The sequence below is a fragment of the Diadema antillarum genome, unplaced genomic scaffold (assembly GCF_040938485.1).
Source record: "Diadema antillarum isolate AM-2024a unplaced genomic scaffold, OU_Dant_1.0 scf00000202, whole genome shotgun sequence".
In the NCBI taxonomy this organism is placed as follows: Eukaryota; Metazoa; Echinodermata; class Echinoidea; order Diadematoida; family Diadematidae; genus Diadema; species Diadema antillarum.
The window spans coordinates 72,735-92,477 of NW_027271091.1; the positions used below are offsets into that span (position 1 = coordinate 72,735).

The 19,743-nt window shown below is 36.0% G+C and overlaps 1 long non-coding RNA gene across 3 annotated transcripts; it reads left to right on the forward strand.

Annotated features, from left to right (window-relative positions):
* Positions 1-863: 863 nt before the first annotated feature.
* On the forward strand, positions 864-17,567 carry LOC139723922 (uncharacterized). 3 transcript variants are annotated; one of them, XR_011710394.1, is made up of 7 exons: positions 864-1,114; positions 2,419-2,463; positions 4,453-4,563; positions 5,232-5,365; positions 6,406-6,478; positions 16,252-16,275; positions 17,007-17,567. It is a non-coding gene; the product is annotated as an uncharacterized lncRNA (long non-coding RNA). The 3 variants fall into 3 exon arrangements; XR_011710395.1 differs by having other exon boundaries at positions 6,406-6,470; XR_011710393.1 differs by lacking the exons at positions 16,252-16,275; positions 17,007-17,567 and having other exon boundaries at positions 882-1,114; positions 6,406-11,122.
* Positions 17,568-19,743: the final 2,176 nt, after the last annotated feature.

Genomic DNA, 19,743 nt, shown 5'->3' on the forward strand with positions numbered 1-19,743 from the left:
GCAATTCTCCTGATGTTGCTACCAGTAATTACCGGCAGTTGCACCCGTTGCGCCCCCCCCCCCCCACGCCTCCTTTACTTCCAAAGCGAAAAAATATGGCTCCAAATGGCAGTTTTGGGACTGTAAAATGTCAAAATTTCCAAACTCGCTCTCTTTGCTCGCTCGCATTTAATTACTATGCAGTTTACCTGATGTTGCTGCCAGTAATTGCCAGCAGTTGCGCCCGGTGCGCCCCCCTTAATTTACAAAGCAAAAAAATATGGCTACAAACGGCAGTTTTTGGACTGTAAAATGTCAAAATTTTCAAGCTCGCTCGCTCCCCTCGCTCGCATGTAGTCGTCATGCCATTCTCCTGATATCGCTGCCAGTAATTTGTCGTTTCACACCGTCATTCCATAATCCATTTATAGGGGGTATACCCTAACCCTTTCCCCGCTTGGTTTCCCTCAAAAAACAGTAAAAGTCTAGGGATTGAGAGCTTCCTATATTCCAAATGTCTGTCCAAAAAATCTCGTAAACATTTAGTGTCAAAACGCACCCCCCTTGAAAAAAAGCTGGTGACGCCCCTGCTAGTATGTGAAGACAAAGTTGTGCGTAAATTGTTTCATAAAGCTGTTCGTATATCAAGTTACGAACAACTTACGAGCGACTGGTGATCACTTTTCGATTGCTATAGTTATTAGAATTTCAATAATTCAGCACAAGAACTGATCACCAGTCGGTCGAAAGTTGTTGGTGACTTTACGAACAGCTTTATGAAACACCCACGAATTCTCGGGCGTGTGCGACGGGCTTTCCATGGTAGTATCGCGTCTCTCGCAGTGCTCCCTCCGTGATCCACACAGTGCATGCCTGCGTGGAGTGTACGTACGTACCAAAGAGTATAGAAGCGCACGCGTGCTCGTACGCTTATACCATGGCTCTACTCTGTTAGTAGCTCCATGCTTTATGCGTAGTACCTTACCCACATATACAATACGGAGGTGGTGTACGTGTTTGTCAATTCGTAACCTACTGCATTGGCGTGGCAGCGCAGCGACAGGCTCACAAATACGACTTCTGAAGACCTTTGCGTGAGACTGACGGTTTGATTAGTTTGGAGTTCGAGTACCAGGTGGGTATTAGTCTGTAAATGCAGGCATGCCTAAACACAGATGTTTGGGTTTTTAGAACAAAATTTCATGTGTGTAGTCGTGGTGCTGTTAGTGTTAGTGACTATAATAAACGTTAGGGTCTATCAGTAGTATCACTCTTATGTGTTCAGTAGTGTCTGGGGACATGCCCATCGTATCACCACAGCTCAGGCCCTATACGTGTACGAAGCTGTTGTAGTGCGTAGACCGTACGTTTAAATGTCAGGAGTATCAGGAAGGAAGTTGCGAAGTTTTTAACGTTAGACCGCGTTTCCTGAATGGACAAGGTGTGAGCCATATCATGATTTGCTATGTAATTACTAGGAAGGCTAAGTTCCAAAGAACCTACTTTAAGAGTTGACGTTGACTAAGAGGGCTTAGCGTTACTCTGGTGATTTGCTTCTGCCAAATCTGGGCGAGATGCGGGCGCCATACTTTAATGCGTAGCTAACACCACGACCAGTAGAGGGCGTATTTTACAGTGCTATATAGCGGTGATTCCTGTCCCCCTTTCCTGTCCCGTAAATATTCCCTGTCCCCCTTTCCTGTCCCGTAAATATTCAATATTGAATGATGCGCCTTTAAGCACCACCAACAACAACAACCCTTTCATTTCACCTTTTTTTATAGGGGGCATGCAGGGGAAGAAATATAACGTTACTTAGCCTGGACCTTGTTTTGTCATACAGAAGTATCATTCCTGTTTAATCATGAAATGTAACTGAAGAGAAGTCATTTATTTTCCAATATGTAGTCCCACAATTACACATCACAAGCTTGACTTTGACCTAATTTCACTGAGTTATGCTGACCGTGTTATAACAATAGGGTTTCCCTGTGCGGATGTGTGCACAGTGAAAAATGTGTTTTTAAGCAAGATTATAAGTTTAAAAGATGGTTTTCCTTTGTTATAAGAATTGTTTAGATTGCAGGAACAGTAAAATAATTTTACAAAGATTTGTATAAAAAATTTGGGTGTTGTGCCTCATATTCCTCTCAAGTACCGGTATGTATTTTCAGAATGTGTGTACCTCACATTATTAGTGGTCTGTCCTTAACACAAGGTCCTCAGGACCAGAAAAATGTGCTTGTTATAATGAAACCTTGTTATATCAGGGTTACAAAAATAATACAATACAAATTGAAATTACAATCTAGGACCACAAAAAAATTACCTTGTTATAGTGAACTTCGTCGTATCAGTGATAATTGTAGAGAGTTCACTGTATAGCCTATACAGGTATTGTTGTAACGTTTGTATTTTTCCTTTCTTTTCTTTCTGCAGGTACTGGTTGCTTTGGAAGGAGATTTATGTTGGTCTTTGTTGAAAGTACGTTTGTGTTTGTGTTTGTTATTTGTTGAATCATCTTCATCCTACATTTCATCTCATACCATTTCACCTTCATCCTTGAATATTCAGTGAATATTCACTGAGATTACATCTGGAAATTCATCCTGGAATTCACGAACTCATCCCTGAAATATCTGAAATATACCTGAAATACCTGAACTTTACCTGAAATACCTTAACTTGAACTTTACCTGAAATACCTTAACTTGAACTTGAAGAAAGCTGAGAACAGAGAACTTCTGAGTGCATGAGAATAAGACAGTATCAGAAGGAGAGAAAGTTTCAGAATCAGAGGCAGAAAGGGTTAGAGTCAAAGAGAAAAAGAGTGAAATCAAAGAGAGGAAGAGTGAGAGTTGACGAAAAAGGAGTAAAAATTAAGCAGAATAACAGAGTTTTAAAGAGTGTTTGAATGAAAGAGTGCATTCTTTAAAAGGATAGTTAAAAACTGGAAAGAGAATTGTCCTAGAGAAGGCGAGAAGTTTGCTGGAAACTTGAAAATAGAAACAGTTAATTTGAGAAAAGGTGTTTAAGAGTCCAGATTACACTGAAAGATTATTAAAGAGTGCCGTCATAAGACGAAAGCATTATAGTGTTGTAAACTAATTGGGGTAGACAAAATTTGCACCTTCAAGGATTATTTGATATTTGATATATTCTGCATTGAAAGTTGCTGCAAATAAATCAACTACAGTTGGCAAGAGCTAATAGCTAGGAGTTGAAATTTTGAAGGAATTGTTAAAAGTGTGAGAAACAATTTATGAGGTGAGGCGAGAAGTATACTAAAAATTTTATGTAAAAATATTTTTTGGTATCTTGAGTCTTGAATTTTCGTTAATTGTTAATAGGATAAAAGAATAATTGAAGAGCGCCATCTTCAGATAAAAGCATTTTAGTCATAGTAAATGAAGGGAGAGACGTTAATATTGCACCTTAAAGGGCTATTTATAAATATTGGGCTGTGAAAACAAAAGCACAATTAGTAAAAGACATACCTTTATTGCAAAAGGAGTCATCTCAAAACAGAAACATTACTGTTTCTTTAATTGTCAGTGAAGACAAAGAATAATTGGTGAAATTGAAATTTTTGTTGCGAAAGACCCTACCCTAAGAGAAAAACATATAAGGGAGACCGATTATTGTGCAGTTAAGGCAAAAGCATAATTGGTAAAATTGTAACCTTTTTTACAAAGAGCATAATCTCGAGATAAAGGCATAATTTAGTCAAATCAAATGTTAGAGAATTGAAGCTGAAATTTCTGTTGGCAGATATCGTAAAAGGAAATTGGCATAGCTTTTCTATAAAGTAGGAATTGAAGCACGTAACAGACAAAGAGTGCCACCTGTTGCTAGAAACAAGCAAACATTGTAGAAATATCCCCACCTGTTGGTAGAAACATTATATGGATCGGTGTTGCAGCTTACTGCTGGAATTTGTATTGCAGTGAAATATAGTACATGTACTGTACACATGTATTAGTGCAACTTTCAAAGCTATTCAATCCGACAATTTTGTTACCAATCGCAGTACTAGTGGAGTAGGTGTGATTCATAAAAGTATAGTGATTCAAGGAATATAACTGTGTTGATTGACAGTTGATTGATATACATTTATTTAGTAATAGGTACCATTATACTTTCAAAGATTCGAAAGCCCTGTAGTTTGACAATGGAAGCAAGTGAATTCAAGATTGTTATTGGTGATATCCTAGATATCCTCCATAGTTGTGACTTGATGAGAAATGTAGAGGTCAGTGAATGTGATGCATGTTGCAGTGTGATCAATGAAAATGAAAGCAGAGTACCATGTGAGGATTGTGGCAAGCAGTTTCATGTGATGTGTACAGGAACTATTTCTCATGAGGCTAGAATGTGTGATGCAAGGTTGATTTGGATATGTTCAGCATGTGGAAGCAATAATATTGCCCATCGCATCTTTGACAAAATTGGCATTCCTTGTCATTTCAATAGATACGAACTTCTCGAAGACCTTGGTGATGAAGATTTTCATGTTGATGTTTCACTTACATCACGCAAGAGCAACCAGAGAAAGAAACCAACGAAGATGAGACTGAAAAAGAGGTATGTGAGAAGAAAGAACAAACGTGGTGTTCTAGAAATGACAAATGTGTGTGTGGAGGAAAGAGCAAATTGTGACAGAGATGAATCAGATCCGACATTCATCTCAAATCTCACTAGGAGGCAATTTGAACCATTAGAAACTGCAGTTGATGATGGTTGGACAACTGTGAAATCAAGGAAGACAAAAGTGATTGAGAAGGCCAAACTGACAACATCCCAAACAATGACTAACAATCCTAAGACCAAGACCAATAACAAGAGCACAGTGAGATCAGTAAATGGTGTGATTCTCCAACCTGGCGTGACCTACATTGGCAAAGCAATGAAAGGCTACTATCTTGAAAAACAGAGAAGAGCCAAGACCAGCAAAGGCAAAAAATCAAAAGTAGAAACAAGGCAAGAAGAACATGGTGAACTCGTGAAGCGAAATATGAATCGAAACTTGGACACAGAACGAAATGATAGTCTGCAGGTGTATACTGAATCTGTATTGAATGTATATTCAAAGTGTGTTCAGTCACCTCATGTTATGGCAAAATACTCTGAGCAAATCTATGCAAAAACACAGAGAAGTTGGGCTGATGTGGCTAAAAGCACTCCGAATATGACTAATGGATGTTTCGTACTGAGTGGTGATCAGGCTACATGTGTCTCTGTCCTTTCCACAGACATTGAAAAAGAAGTTTGGAATGTAAACAGGCTCTATGGAGGTGGAAATGCACGGCAACCAAGAAAGAAAGGTCGTTTCACGAAGATCCGCAACAAACAAAGTGTGCCAGTGGTTAAAAATGCTGACTCACAGGTGCGTAACAATGAAAAGGTGAAACATGACATTTTTGAAGGAGAACATGCAGCAAAGAATGAAAAGTTGTGTAAGAATGAAATATCTGACCGTGAGGACAGTAATTCCACAAATAGAGACAACACAGGCTCGAATGATATGTCCAAAGTGAAGTGTGACAGAATCCACGATATGCATGAACTAAACCCATGTTACAGCGAAACAAAAGATGTTGAAGGTGACAGTCAAATATCAGTGAATGAATTGTTCTCTGTGAATTCTACTACAAATGTAAATGTTCACTCTCCGTGTCACAAACCTGTTTCAGGTATGCAAAACATGTGTGTTCAAGTTTGTAATGAATCAATATTCCTGCCTGAACGTGAAAAAACTATTAATCCATCTGATTGCATAGTAATGAATGCTGGTTCTGCAAATAGTGTTGACCACCATAATTCATATGATGTTCAAGAATCGTCTGTACTTATATTAGATGGTGAACCAGCTGCAAATGATTTAGAGACTGAAGAACGTGTCTGTAAGCCTGTTTCTCTTTCAGATTCAGAATATGATAGAAGGCAATCATATCCTCTGACTAAAACAATCGCACAAGGAAATTTTAATCAAGGTGATCAACGATTTGGTTATACTGCTGGCAAACAATGTGCATGTAATTCTATTGTGGCAGTTCTCTACATTCAAACAAAGAATGGAATCGAAATGAGACCTCGTGATCTTGATCAGATTCTGACACTTGGGAATGAGTTGTATTATTACATAAAGAAGGATTCACAACTGAATGAAGAGCTTGTAATGATAGATGAATTACCGAAGGAACTTCATATTCTGGATGAAAAATTTCAAATAACCTATGGTGAATCGAAATATGGAGTGTTGGAAGGAGATCAAAACAATTTGTCAAATTTTGGTGCTTTGCCATTGAGTCAAGCATTAGAACAAGAACTGTGCCGATATGATGCATGTCTTATGAATTTTGCTGAGAGTACATTTGCAATCATTAGGCATCACAGTGGTTATTATGTGTTTGATTCTCATTCCAGAAGTCATGATGGATACTTGGTACAAGATGGATGCAGTGTCTTGCTTAGCATTTCATCATGGCAAGGTATACAGGTACACTGTTTGAATTTGGCAAAATCTATGGCATGTGATTTACGTACTACTCAGTTTGAATTAACCGGTCTGGCAGTAGAATTCAATTCTAAGAAAAATGTATTGACAACTAGTGGCTCTAAGAGATCAAAGACCCTAAATACTGCGTGTGGGAATATAAATGATCAAAACAGCGACTATTCGCAACATTGTCATCATATTGAAAGAAATCTGAGTTATAGTGATGAGACTCAAAATGTAACAATAAAGGAAACCAGAGTTAATGTAAGCAGTGATGACTATGGAAGTGAGAATGAAGTTGAATTTGTTTCACTTGAAAAGACAACACAAAGAAGAGATAGAAACTTCAAATTTGCACCAATTACATATGTAGACAAGCAGTGTTTGTGCAATAGATTAAATGTCAATTACTGTGGCGCAGCCAGTGAACCAGTGGAAGATACAAATGAAAATTTGTGTATGAGGAAACCTGTAAATATCAAGAGAGTTATGGGTGATGGCAACTGCTTTTACAGAAGTATTTCTCATGTAGTTACTGGCAGTGAAGGAAACCATTTCATGCTCAGGAAATCCAATGTGGCACATTTACTGGAAACGGGTGATTTATTTAAAAATTTAATTAACACAGTGAAATATCAGAATGTCAGGGACTTTGTACTTCAAGAGAAATTGATGGATTTAGGAACATGGGCTGGTCACACTGATATTAGTTCAATGGCACATATGCTAGATTGTGATATATATGTGTATGATGATCGTACAAAAAATTGGCAAATTTTGTCTGCAAGGAAACCGGGGTACTATAACAAGGTAACAACTGAAAGAGGCATATATATTGTGTTCACTGGAAGCAATCATTTTGATGTAGTTGAAAGTGTAACTGCTGTTCAGTCTAGTACTTTGGATGAAAAATTAAGTGTGTTTCATGTGAATTCAGATGCAAATGTGGAAAGTAAAAAAGAAAGTCATCATGAATCATCTAAGGCTACCGAAAACTTGACATTGAAGAAAGGCAGTGTTAGAGTGAAGAAAATGATGTCCAAACAAATAATGGTGTCAAACTTGCAAGAGACACAAATTCCATTACAAAACACATGTCAACAGACAGTAGTCGATGTTGATGCATCCGAGGTGAAGCAAGTGGGAGAAATTAAAAAGATTAATCTCATGTACACACCTGTGAATAAATTTGACAGAGAGAAGTTTTGTTGCAAATTAGGCATAAAGGTTAATGACAAATGTAGCAGTAATGATGTGCCAAAAGATATGGTGGAAAATGGTAATATTACTGTCCTGTCACAACCATTAACTATCTATAAAATTAGTGGTGATGGAAATTGCTTTTACAGAGCTATGTCATATGTCACATGTGGCAAGGAAGATTCACACCGTGATGTTCGAAAAGCAACAGTTATGCATATTTTACAAAACAAGCAAGATTATGTAAGCCTTTTAAAATCAGGATACACAGATGTTGTAAAATACATTGCAAAGGAAAGAGTATTCAACAATGGCACATGGGCTACAGAATTGGAAATAATGGCCTTATCAAATCTACTAGATACTGATATTTATACATATGAAGAAAACTGTTCAAAATGGAAATTATTTGGTGCAAGCAAACTTCAGTTTGGAATTGTTACATCACAAAGAGGTGTTTACTTGCAACACACAAATGGCAATCATTACGATGTTGTAGAGTCTGTATGTCCAAGGATCCAAACATTAAGTTCATGCCAAAACTTGTCAAGACCACAAAACATTACCGCTATGGAAACGCCTGTGACAAGAAAGAGAAGACTCACAACTGAGAGAAAAGTTACGAAACAAGTCGGTGATTGTCAAATAAATGTATTGAACAATGAAGTTTTAGAGGATGACATTGAACGTGCTGTTAAAATGAGTAGGCATACTGAAGAATCTGAAGAAGTTGAAACTACAAGGCAAACTACAAAAAGGAAAAAACAAAGAAAAAAAAGTAATGCAAATATTACCAGACGAAAAAATAGAGATCGAATGAGAGCACAGAGAGAAAAGAAAAAAAATGAGCAAAGACAGTTAGAAATAGAATGTTTATCAGATGTTCAGCCTTTTCTATTCCGCAAACTAAAAAATGCAGCTGCAAAGAAAGTAAAATATCAAACAGATGAACCTTACCGGTTCGAAAAGAGAAGAGAAATTAAGGAGAGACAAAGAAACAGGTACTTGTTCGATCCTACTTACAGAGAAAATGTCAAGAGAGCAATGAGCAGAAAGATGAGAGCTAGATATCAACGCAATGCTTTATTAAGAGAAAAAATCAAGAAAATGATGAGGACAAAGATGAAAGCTAGATACCAAAATGATGCTTCATTTCGAGAAAAAATTAAGAAAAGGATGAGAACAAAGATGAAAGCCAAATATCAAAACAGTGCTTCATTCAGAAAAAGGCTGAAGACAATGAGGAAAGTAAACTATGGGTGCAATGTTCTACATAGAGAAAGGCTTAAGAAAATGAGGAAAGCTAGATATCAAAACAATGCTTTATTCAGAGAGAGGCGTAAGAAAATTATGAGGAAAGTTTCAAACATTAAGTACAAGACAAATTTTTTGTACAGACAGCAGGTTGCAATGAGAAACATGAAACGAAAAAAACAAGAAAAAATGAATATGAGAAATTGTGACCATGTTTTGAAAAAATTTAGGGAAATTGTTTCACACGGCCCTGAATATGTATGTTGCGTATGTTTGAAATTATTATTCAAGAATCAAGTATTGAAGTGTACAAAAGCAAAATATAACGATTTGAGGTGCTTAAAGGAGGAGTATTTACATACATGCAGCGATGACTGTGATATTGACTGTCAAATAGTAAAGTCATCAAGAAATTTTTTATGGGTTTGTTACACTTGCCACAGGAAATTATTAGCTGGTAATATGCCTGCTGAAGCTAGCAGAAATAATTTAGAATTACGTGCTATTCCTGCGGAACTTGGAAATCTGAATCAGTTGGAAACACATTTGATTGCACTAAACATTCCATTTATGAAAGTTTTGAATTTGCCTAAAGGAGGACAATATGGAGTGCATGGCCCAACAGTTTGTGTACCTTCACGCACAAATGAAACTGTAAAGATATTACCTCGACCGGAGACTGATGATCAATTAATTCGCGTAAAGCTAAAGAGGAAACTGTCATATAAAGGACATTATGAATATCAGTTTGTCAAGAAAAACAATGTCCTAGCTGCATTGGAATATTTGAAAAAGAATAATAAGTGGTATTCTGATATTGCTATTGATAGCGAATGGGACTCTGATTTATCAGACAAAAATAGTAAAACAGCTTGTGGTAAACTATTTGATTTAAGTGAAACTAATGATGATGATGATGATATAGAGGATGATCAAGATGGACGATTACAAGGCATTCAGTTGGGCACATGTTTGCAGAAGGTCGATATGAGACAAGAAGTGCTTGATCAGTTTTTTGATGATATTATATGCTGTGCTCCTTGTGAAAAGAATAGTCCTGTGTCACTATTGATGGATGAGAGTAATGAGGCAAAATGTTTTCCTGCTCTGTTTCCAACAGGCCAGCCAACATTTCATGATACCAGGTACATTAAAGTAACACTTGGTCGTTATTTGCATAATCGTTTGATGCATGTAGACAACAGATTTGCAAAAAATACAGAATATATTTTCTATGCTCAGTGTATTTATGAACTGCAACAAATACTTTCTAGTGTTTCTATAGCTGTCAGAAAAAGCTCAGAGAAAATAGATAATTCCACATTGATGCGATGTTCAGATCTAAAGGATGCAAGAAAACTTCATGAGATACTGGATTCGAATAAAGGATATAAATTTCTGAAACAAATACGAGGAACACCTCCATACTGGCAATCTACACAGAAAGATGTATTAGCAATGGTTAGACAACTTGGAAAGCCTACATGGTTTGCATCATTTTCATCAGCTGAAATGAGATGGCCTGAAGTTATTAACACATTGCTAAATCAACAAGGTGATGGGAGAAAAGCAAGTGATCTGGATTGGACAGATAAGTGTAATTTATTAAAATCAAATCCAGTGACAGTAGCTCGTATGTTTGATAAACGCTTTCATGCATTTTTGAACAGAGTGATTCTTTCTGAGGCAGAACCTATTGGCAAGATAATTGACTATTTTTACAGGATTGAATTTCAACAGAGAGGATCTCCACATACACACTGTTTATTCTGGGTTGAAAATGCACCTAATTTGGGTGTCGAGAAAGATGAAACTGTCATAGATTTTATTGATAAGTATATTTCATGCAACATTCCATGTGAGGATGAAGATGAAGAACTGTATGAAATAGTGAAGAATGTTCAGCTTCACTCAAAGAAACATTCAAAATCATGCAAGAAAAAGGGAACCTCCTGTAGATTTAATTTTCCAAGACCACCTTCTGAGAAAACATTTGTTGTGAAGCCTGATGATAATCCAGAAGTTACAGATGAGGCTCAAGATGTTCTGTCTGCAGTAAAGAATTCATCATGTGTGGAAGGCAAATATGATAATGCTAGGCAGCTCTTTGAAGCTCTTGGGATGTCTCAAAAGGAATTTGAAGATGCCTATAATGCTGTAGCTACAAAAGAAGATGTAGTCATGAAAAGAGATCCAAAAGATATATGGATTAATCAATATAATTCATTCTTACTCAGAGCTTGGAATGCCAATATGGATTTGCAGTATATAACAAATGAGTATGCCTGCATTGTTTATGTTGTGTCATACATGTCAAAAGCAGAAAGAGAAATGAGTTTGCTCTTGAAAAATGCTGAAAGTGAAATGAGAGAGGGCAATGAAGATGCTCGAAAGAGTATGAAAGAAATAGGACATGTGTATATGCAAAACCGTGAAGTTTCAGCACAAGAAAGTGTGTATCGTGTTTGTGGCCTGAGATTGAAAGAGTGCTCAAGAAAAGTAGAGTTTATACCTGTTGGACCAAACCCTGTGAGAATGAGTCTACCACTGAGTGTTATTCAAAGCAGACGAGACGATGATGATAGGAGCCCATGGATGCCAAGCAGAATTGATAAATATAAAGCCCGACCTGATGGTTTTGAATTTGAAAATATGTGTTTAGCCACATTTTGTTCAAAGTATAGACTACTCAGTGAATCTGATATAAAGGGTAAGAAACAGAAACAGAGTGTGTTTAAATTGAGAGATCAGCTGGGCTATATACAAAAAAGAACAAGAACCAATGATGCTGTAGTGAGATACCCTCGTTTTTCACCGACTGTAACCCCAGAAAAATATTATCAGAGTATATTGCAACTATTTTTGCCATATCGTACTGATAAACAGTTAAAACCTGACCAATTTTTGACATATGAGGAATTTTATCAAAATGGATCTGTTCGAATGTTTAATAAGAATTTGGAAAGTGTCAAAAGTATTGCCAATGAAAATCTCAGGCAGTATGAAAAAAACGCTGATACAATTGATCAGGCACAAGAATATCTTGAGAAATTTGGTGCACAAGAAGATGCATGGGGATTACTCTGTCCAGAAACAGAAGTTGAAAGACATGAAACAGCTAAAATCCATGTAGAAGTTGAAGATGCTGACAATGAGTTTAGAATCCCAGATCTTGAATCTAAATCTCAGGAGAAAGAGTCATATGGCATAGAATTTCGATCATGTAGCATTTCGAGAGAAGACAGTAATGTCTTATTAAGAACTTTAAACAGCAAGCAGCAAAAAGTGTTCTACAAAATACGACAATGGTGTCTTGACAGAGTTAATGGAAAAGAAGCCACACCGTTTCAGATATTTGTGACAGGTGGTGCTGGAACAGGAAAAAGTCATCTGGTGAAATGCATATGTAATGAAGGGACAAGAATTCTAGGTAAAATGATGCATAATCCAGATGATCTTTCAATTATGAAAGTAGCTCCAACTGGAATTGCAGCCTACAATATTGATGGTAGTACTATTCATAATGCACTGTCCATACCCATTTCTGCTTCATTACCTTATCAACCCCTTGGAGAAGAAAAGATAAGTCATTTACGTACTCAGCTGGGCCAATTACAGATACTAATAATTGATGAAATATCCATGGTTGATCAGAAGCTACTGTGGTATGTACATGGACGTTTAAGGCAAATAAAGCAGACGCGTGATGATGCTCCATTTGGAAAGGTTTCAGTTATTGCAGTTGGAGATTTTTATCAGTTACCCCCAGTAAAAGGTACTCCTTTGTATAAAGATACATTGCAAAGTTCTTTATGGACAGACAACTTCTCTATGATTAACTTGGATGAAATAATGAGACAAAAGGATGATGCAGACTTTGCTGTTCTTTTGAACAAATTAAGGGTAAAAGAAAAGAAAGATGAATTATCAAGTGATGATTTTGCAGTTCTTCAATCATGCCAAACTGGAGAGCAATGTGAGGATGCACTGCATATATATTCTTCAAACAAACAAGTAAATGACTGGAATAAAATAATGCTTCACAAGAAATGCACAAATATCATCTGTCTTGATGCAGAAGATTTTGAACTTGGCGATAAGGGTAAAAACAAAGCATGTGACAAGCCACGGAGATGTACTAAAGCTTCTTTGCCAGCATATCTTTGGGTTGCTGAAAATTCTAGAGTGATGCTGATCAAAAATGTGAATGTGACCAAAGGTTTATCAAATGGCTGCATTGGCACTGTAACTGACTTAGTAAGAGTAAATGAAAATGCCAGACCCTCAAGTGTGCTTGTGAAATTTGACAATGAAAAAGTAGGAACACAGTCAATAGAAATGCAACAGGAATCAATTGGGAAAAAATATACGAGGAAACAATTTCCCTTGAAATTAGCATATGCATGCACAATACATAAAGTACAGGGCATGACAATGGAAAAAGCTGTTGTTTCTCTGAAAAATATATTTTTGCCCGGACAAGCATATGTTGCTCTGAGCCGTGTCACATCAATACGTGGACTAACTATTGAAGATTTTGATCCCAAAGTTATATATTGCAATCCAACTGTTAAAGAAAGTTTAGAAAACATGCCAACATTTGTTGATGAAAAGAGCTTTGATAATGATGTTTCTGTTGCGACTCTGAATATAATGCTACATAACATTCAAGGTCTTAAAGCACATTTCAAAGATATCCAATCAAACCTCCTATGTAGAAATTCTGATATTATTTGTTTAACTGAAACTTGGCTTAATGATGACATTTTTGATGTGAATTTAGATCATTTTAAAATGTACAATCAACCTCGGTCAAAATCTTATTCAGATGAAAGTCCCTTATTTTCGGCACTGAAAAATCAAGCACATGGTGGAGTTGCAGTGTACAGTAAAATCAAATCTATTAGTAGGCTGGATTTACATGTCAATAATCTAGAATATATTACATTTGCAGTAACTTGTCCTTCATGTCTCATTTCTGTGATATATAGACCTCCCAGATATGATAAGAAACAATTTTGTGAGAAACTGAAGAGACTACTCGTAGAATTGCAGCAGAGAAGTACGAAACGCATAGTTATTGGTGACTTCAATGAAAATCTCAGACAAGGTTCAAGTGATTCATGTGTGCATAAATTGATGTATTCTTACGGATATCAACAACATGTACTTGATGCTACAACAGAAGGTAATACATTGATTGATCATGTATATAGCACAGGTATAGACTCACTTCATGTTGAAGTTATTCCACTTTACTACAGTTACCATGAGGCTATCAGAATACAGTTCTGATGAGTGATGTCTTGAGTTTACGCAAAGTAATGTGGCACATATATTCAAATCAATTGATATTTATTTTCTTTTGTCATCATATTTCCTTTTGTAATACAGAATGAGGAAAATAAAAAAGTGTGAATAGGACAGAGCATACAGCAATTCAAAAACAAATGAGTAGAAGTGATACTTATGATCAATACTGAGGTGTTTGAAGTTAAAAAAAAAAATTGCAATGAGTAAAACATGTGAAGTATGGAGGGTTCCACTGGGAAGATTATGCTTGTGAATATGAAACAAGACTTCAACAAAAGTATGACTACTAGTACTACAGAAAACAGCGACATTATGAGACAGAAAGTGACAATTCAGTGATTATAGACTTCCTAAATATGACCCAAAAATAATGTGAGAAATTATGGAAATTAGTTGTTGAATTGCACCAAATAAGCACAAAAAGCATAGTTATTGGTGAATTTAATGAAATTCTCAGACAAGGTTCAAGTGATTTGCTTGGCATAATTTGATGTGTTCTTATGAATATCAACAACATGAAGTTGATGCTACAACAGAAGGTGGCACATTTATCGGTCATGTATGTAGTATAGGTATTAATGATCTCACCATTGAAGTTATTCGCCTTTACTACAGTTACCATGAAGCTATTTGAATACTGTTTCACTGAACTTGTTTTTACTAATAACATTAGATGTTTATTCAAGGTTTTTTTCACAATGCTGAAATCAAATGAAATATATTTTCATCTTTCATCATACATATTTTTATGATGTTATGGAGAATAGATGAAATATGATGAATGAAATGAACAGAATGTTCAACAGTAGTGAAACCTTATGATAATATTAAATTGTAATGAATACTGAAGTGATTGAAGTGAGGAAAACAGTGTGCCATGAGCAAAGTGTGCAAAGGGTGGAGAGATCCACTGAAGCGACCTTGATTGTGCACAGGAAACAAAACTTGGGCAACAATAAAAGTACTACATAACACATTGACATTATAAAGAAAAAATAAATAGACAACGACAAGAGCATGCAACAGAAACAATGATCTTTGATTGCTTGTTGAAAGAAATGTGGGCTTGCATGTCAAGAAGAAGGAAAAACACATAAATTGTGTAATTGCAAAAATGATTTAAAGGACTGTAATTATAATGTTACATGTATGTCAGCAATAGTGGTGATATTAAAAATTTATGAAGTGGTAATGCTGAATCTAGGTGAGAATTATCAACCCTTTTCACAAAGCAGTAGCTGAGCTGGTAGTTGCTCTTCTCTAAATATCATTGTTGGAAATGTAACTATAAAAGGAAGATACAAGTTCAGTATGGAACAGAAATAAAACAAAAGACAGAAAATGGAATTGAAATAGAATAGACAAAGAATAAAAATAGAACAGGCACAACAGAAATAAAACATAGCCCAGAAAATGACAGTGCAGAAAGGTAGATTTTGGCATAATAATCATTTTGAAAAATATTTTTTTTCAGAGAATTAAATGCTGATAATGATAAGTTTGTGTTACTATTTGATGAGCGTTTAGAGCTGAGGAAAATCAAATTGTAAATGCTGATGAAAGTGCTTTGAAATAAATGGAAAAAGTAGGAGTTGCATTTATATGTGCAAAACCTGATCAATAGGCATATGTTGTAATTGATAGAAATGAATATTTCACCAGAGAAGATAGAGTGAAATCCATGAGTGATCATGTATGTGGTGCAAGAATTGTATTTATTACGTAAACATTATGAGCTACATAGCACAAGTTTTGATTGATTTCATGCAAATTTATGAAAAATGTTTTGAGTTTTCAAACCCCTGTTTCTCAAACATTTGCTTTCATTGATTGATGTCATTGTTTCTCTTTAGCACCCATGGTAGTGAGAATAAAGCACTGGCCAAAATGAAAAAAGCATCAATTAGGTGTATTTCATCTAGGTGTTTATGGCTAACATCTTTATGTCTTTACATTTGCCTGGTGAATGATGAACTGGTCTGTGCTTGTGCCGCAATCATGTCCAGCCTTGTACCCAAGTGTTTCCACCGGTGAGTTTTATTTCTTTTTTGCTTTTTTTTCCCCCTACTTTTTGTCAGATTTGTATGCATTTAACTTTTCACACAACTTTTTGACAAAATCAGGCTCAATCATACTCAGTGTTCAAATTAAATTCTCACAATAATCTCTCCAGGTGTGTTTTTAAGCTGTATTAGCATAACCTGTAGAATTATGCATACACAGGTGTTTCTTCAGAATTATTTTTTTTTCCCCTGAAATGTTTGTAATATATGTTCTATCATCTAAAGTCTGTGATCTGAAACAGTTTGTTAATTCCATATTACATTTATGAAATGTTATTCACATATTCCTTATTCTTATAAATGTGACTGTACAAGTGTAGTTTTGTTCTGTCCAATTTACATCGTAGCTAAACATGATATACATCCAGAGAACTATGATGTATATGCTGTACTCCTGTAAGAGAAATAGGTGTATGTATTCATGAAAAGAAAGGTTAACATAAAAGGTGATGTGATGTTATGTGAAGTTGTGAATGTTTCAGTACAGTTGTGTTCGCAAGTTATGACTACAAGAAATTGGTTGTATCTGTCTAAAATATGTAAAACATAATGTAACTTTCTTCGTAACATTTGTGATAATGATATTTATGTTCTCCCATTCTAACAACACATATTTCAGTTCTTTCATTTTATCGATGTTAAAAGATAAGCAGTGTACTTCATTTGTAACAGTATGTTGTTTATGTATTTTAAAGCAGGGTCTTGACCAACAGAGAGAACACACCAGCTTTGCTTTGCAGCGTTGGTGTAGCACAGGGAGTAGAACTCTACTGGTTAAAGGCTCAAAACCAGTCAATTGGACCAGGTGTGGATCGCATCTATTTCAACTGTGTGGACAGCTGTCAATCTTGGATCAAACTTGGTTGACATGCAAGCACTTCATATCAGATGATAACAGATGAGCAACGTAATAGTTTCTCAGGACTTCCACTCTCTTCCATCTACAATAATTCTAAGCACAGTGAACAGTATGCATGATAAATGCAAAAGCAAAGGGTATAAATGTAATTGAAGTATTGTGGAATGATTTACGCAACATAAAATACCTCAATAATTATTAATTTTATGTTTATGTGGTGGTAATCAGATCATGTGTAGTATTGGAAGGTACGGTAAGTTAGCCATAGTGGCATGTTAAGCCACCGTCCCTGGAGACACTCAAGTGGTAACGTGTTAATGACCCATAGCATAATCATTTACACCACCATATTGTTTTCGTGATTGACACAGAAACGTCTTTGATTAAGGGCAAAACCAAAATGTAGACCATAAAACTAGAAGTATGTGAAATGCAAATGTGCAGTATTTTTACATTTTTCCATTATGGATCAAAGCTATGACTTAGATATTAGATGATGATTGTGAGAAGCAAGTGTGGGTCTTTTTTTCTGTTTTATCCTTTGAATAATTGCAAAGATGCAAAGTTTAAAAAAAATTAACAACAAGATTTTCATGACTTAGTGTCTTTGCGCTCGCGCAAACGAGAAGGGTATTCCCCCTCCCACAGTAAGGAGCCTTTTTTAAATTTGTAGCTGTTAATAAAGGATCTGGTGCATAATTAAGTGACTATTGTTTGCTAATTTGGCATGATGAAGGGAAATACACCTTCAATTGCAAGCATCACTTCAATCCTTTTAGCTACACTCCTCATTTTTGGTTCAAGTTGCAATTTCACTTGATGTCTGAGAAAAATGGGTACTATGTGTGAAATCGTGAGACAGACCCTAAATGCATGAGTCTCACCATAATGAGAGACTTGGTCTGTAATTGATGCATATATTTTGTGTATGCACATATATGTAAACCTTCAGTAATGCTCTAGGTGTGGGGTTAGTTGAGGAAGACTCTATGACCCTGTTTACAGTGTGGGGCTGCACCATGCTGCGGCCAAGCCGTGGTTGAGCATAACCTCAATTGCGAGGCCAAGCCCCGCAATTTTGTTCCTTTACACTACTGGGCTCGGCCGCGCTTTTATTTCAAACCTTTTAATATTTTGTCATAGTGGCGCTCTACTTGTAAACAAACACAATTCGGTGTTGTCTGGTTTTCAGACCCTTTGCCAACTGAATTTCATGGCAACGAAATCACCGTTCGGGCAAAGGCCTTTTCTGAAGGGAAAGATCCTTTGCAGGACAAGATCACATTAAACTATGCTAGTTTTCGATGTTGAGGGGGTTAATATCCTGAATAGTGAAATAGTACAAGTACGGGGTTTGGAAACCAGAATAAAATTGGCAGCGCATTTGGCCCCATTTGCGTTTACACAGAGAAAAAGGCCAGGCTCAGCCGCGGCTTAGCCACCTCCAGAGCGAGGCCAAATGCAAGGCCAACTTTGGCCTTGCATTTGGCCTTTTGCACGTTTACACTGAAATGGAGGTTGGCTGGGCTATCGTTGAACTGCGGCCAAGCCTCGCATCGTAAACAGGGTCTATGTGGCAAATTGAGCTATGGCTCAACTTGCCCTAAAGACCTGCATTCATGTCCATGGTACAATTGAAAACATAGTTGAGACCATGGACAATTTGTATGGAGCACTAGGCGTGGTGTGGCCTATTTTGTTAGGAAATTAGTCATTTGTCAACGTAATGACCATTTCTTTAAAAAATGTTCATTTCATTCAACATTTTGAAACATTACAAAGTGACTGATTTTGTAATGAAATAGGCCATGCAATATTTAAGGCTCTATTCAAATAGTCCATGATTTCAATTTTACCATCTTCATAAATTTATGCCATAAAGTCTAGCACATTTTACTAAATATAATGCGTGTAATCACTTCATACTTTTAAATACTTCTGAGATATGAAACTAAAAAAAAGAAGTCCATTTGATTTATGTTGGATAGTAAAAAACAAAACAAAAAACAAAAACATGTTTTTTAAAGAGAGTTTCAAAACTTACACTGCTTCTCTGTGTGGGAGTAGCAAGTAAGCACTACATGTAGCTACCTCGAATTTTTCCAGAGGATTAATTGCAATGGCATGACACAAATTTCTGCAAGACACTCAGTTATTTCTGATGCATCATGCGAAAAACAAAAATTGACCCATAATACCTTACATTCACCAAGTGCAGATAAAGTAAAATTTTAAACCATTTGAGGGTTTTCATGAAACAAGAATGGAATTTGTGTGTAGAATATGTTTCAGTGGTAATTCTAGATGCTGCATTTTTCTGGGGAAAAATATATTTGAAGAGGTTGCTTTGTCATATTTAGAATTGTTGAATATTGTCATTTGAATTGAATCAAATGATGGAAAAATCTTTTGTGTTATAAATTGTGCATTAGGAAATTTAGTGTCCATATAACATATTGTCAATGTGACTTGAAAGAAAATGATGGCCATGTTGAAAGTAGCTCTCATTGCTTATTCAATATTTTGTTTCATTGTAAGTGTAATCAATTCCAGCAGTATTGATGTTTTAGTTATAT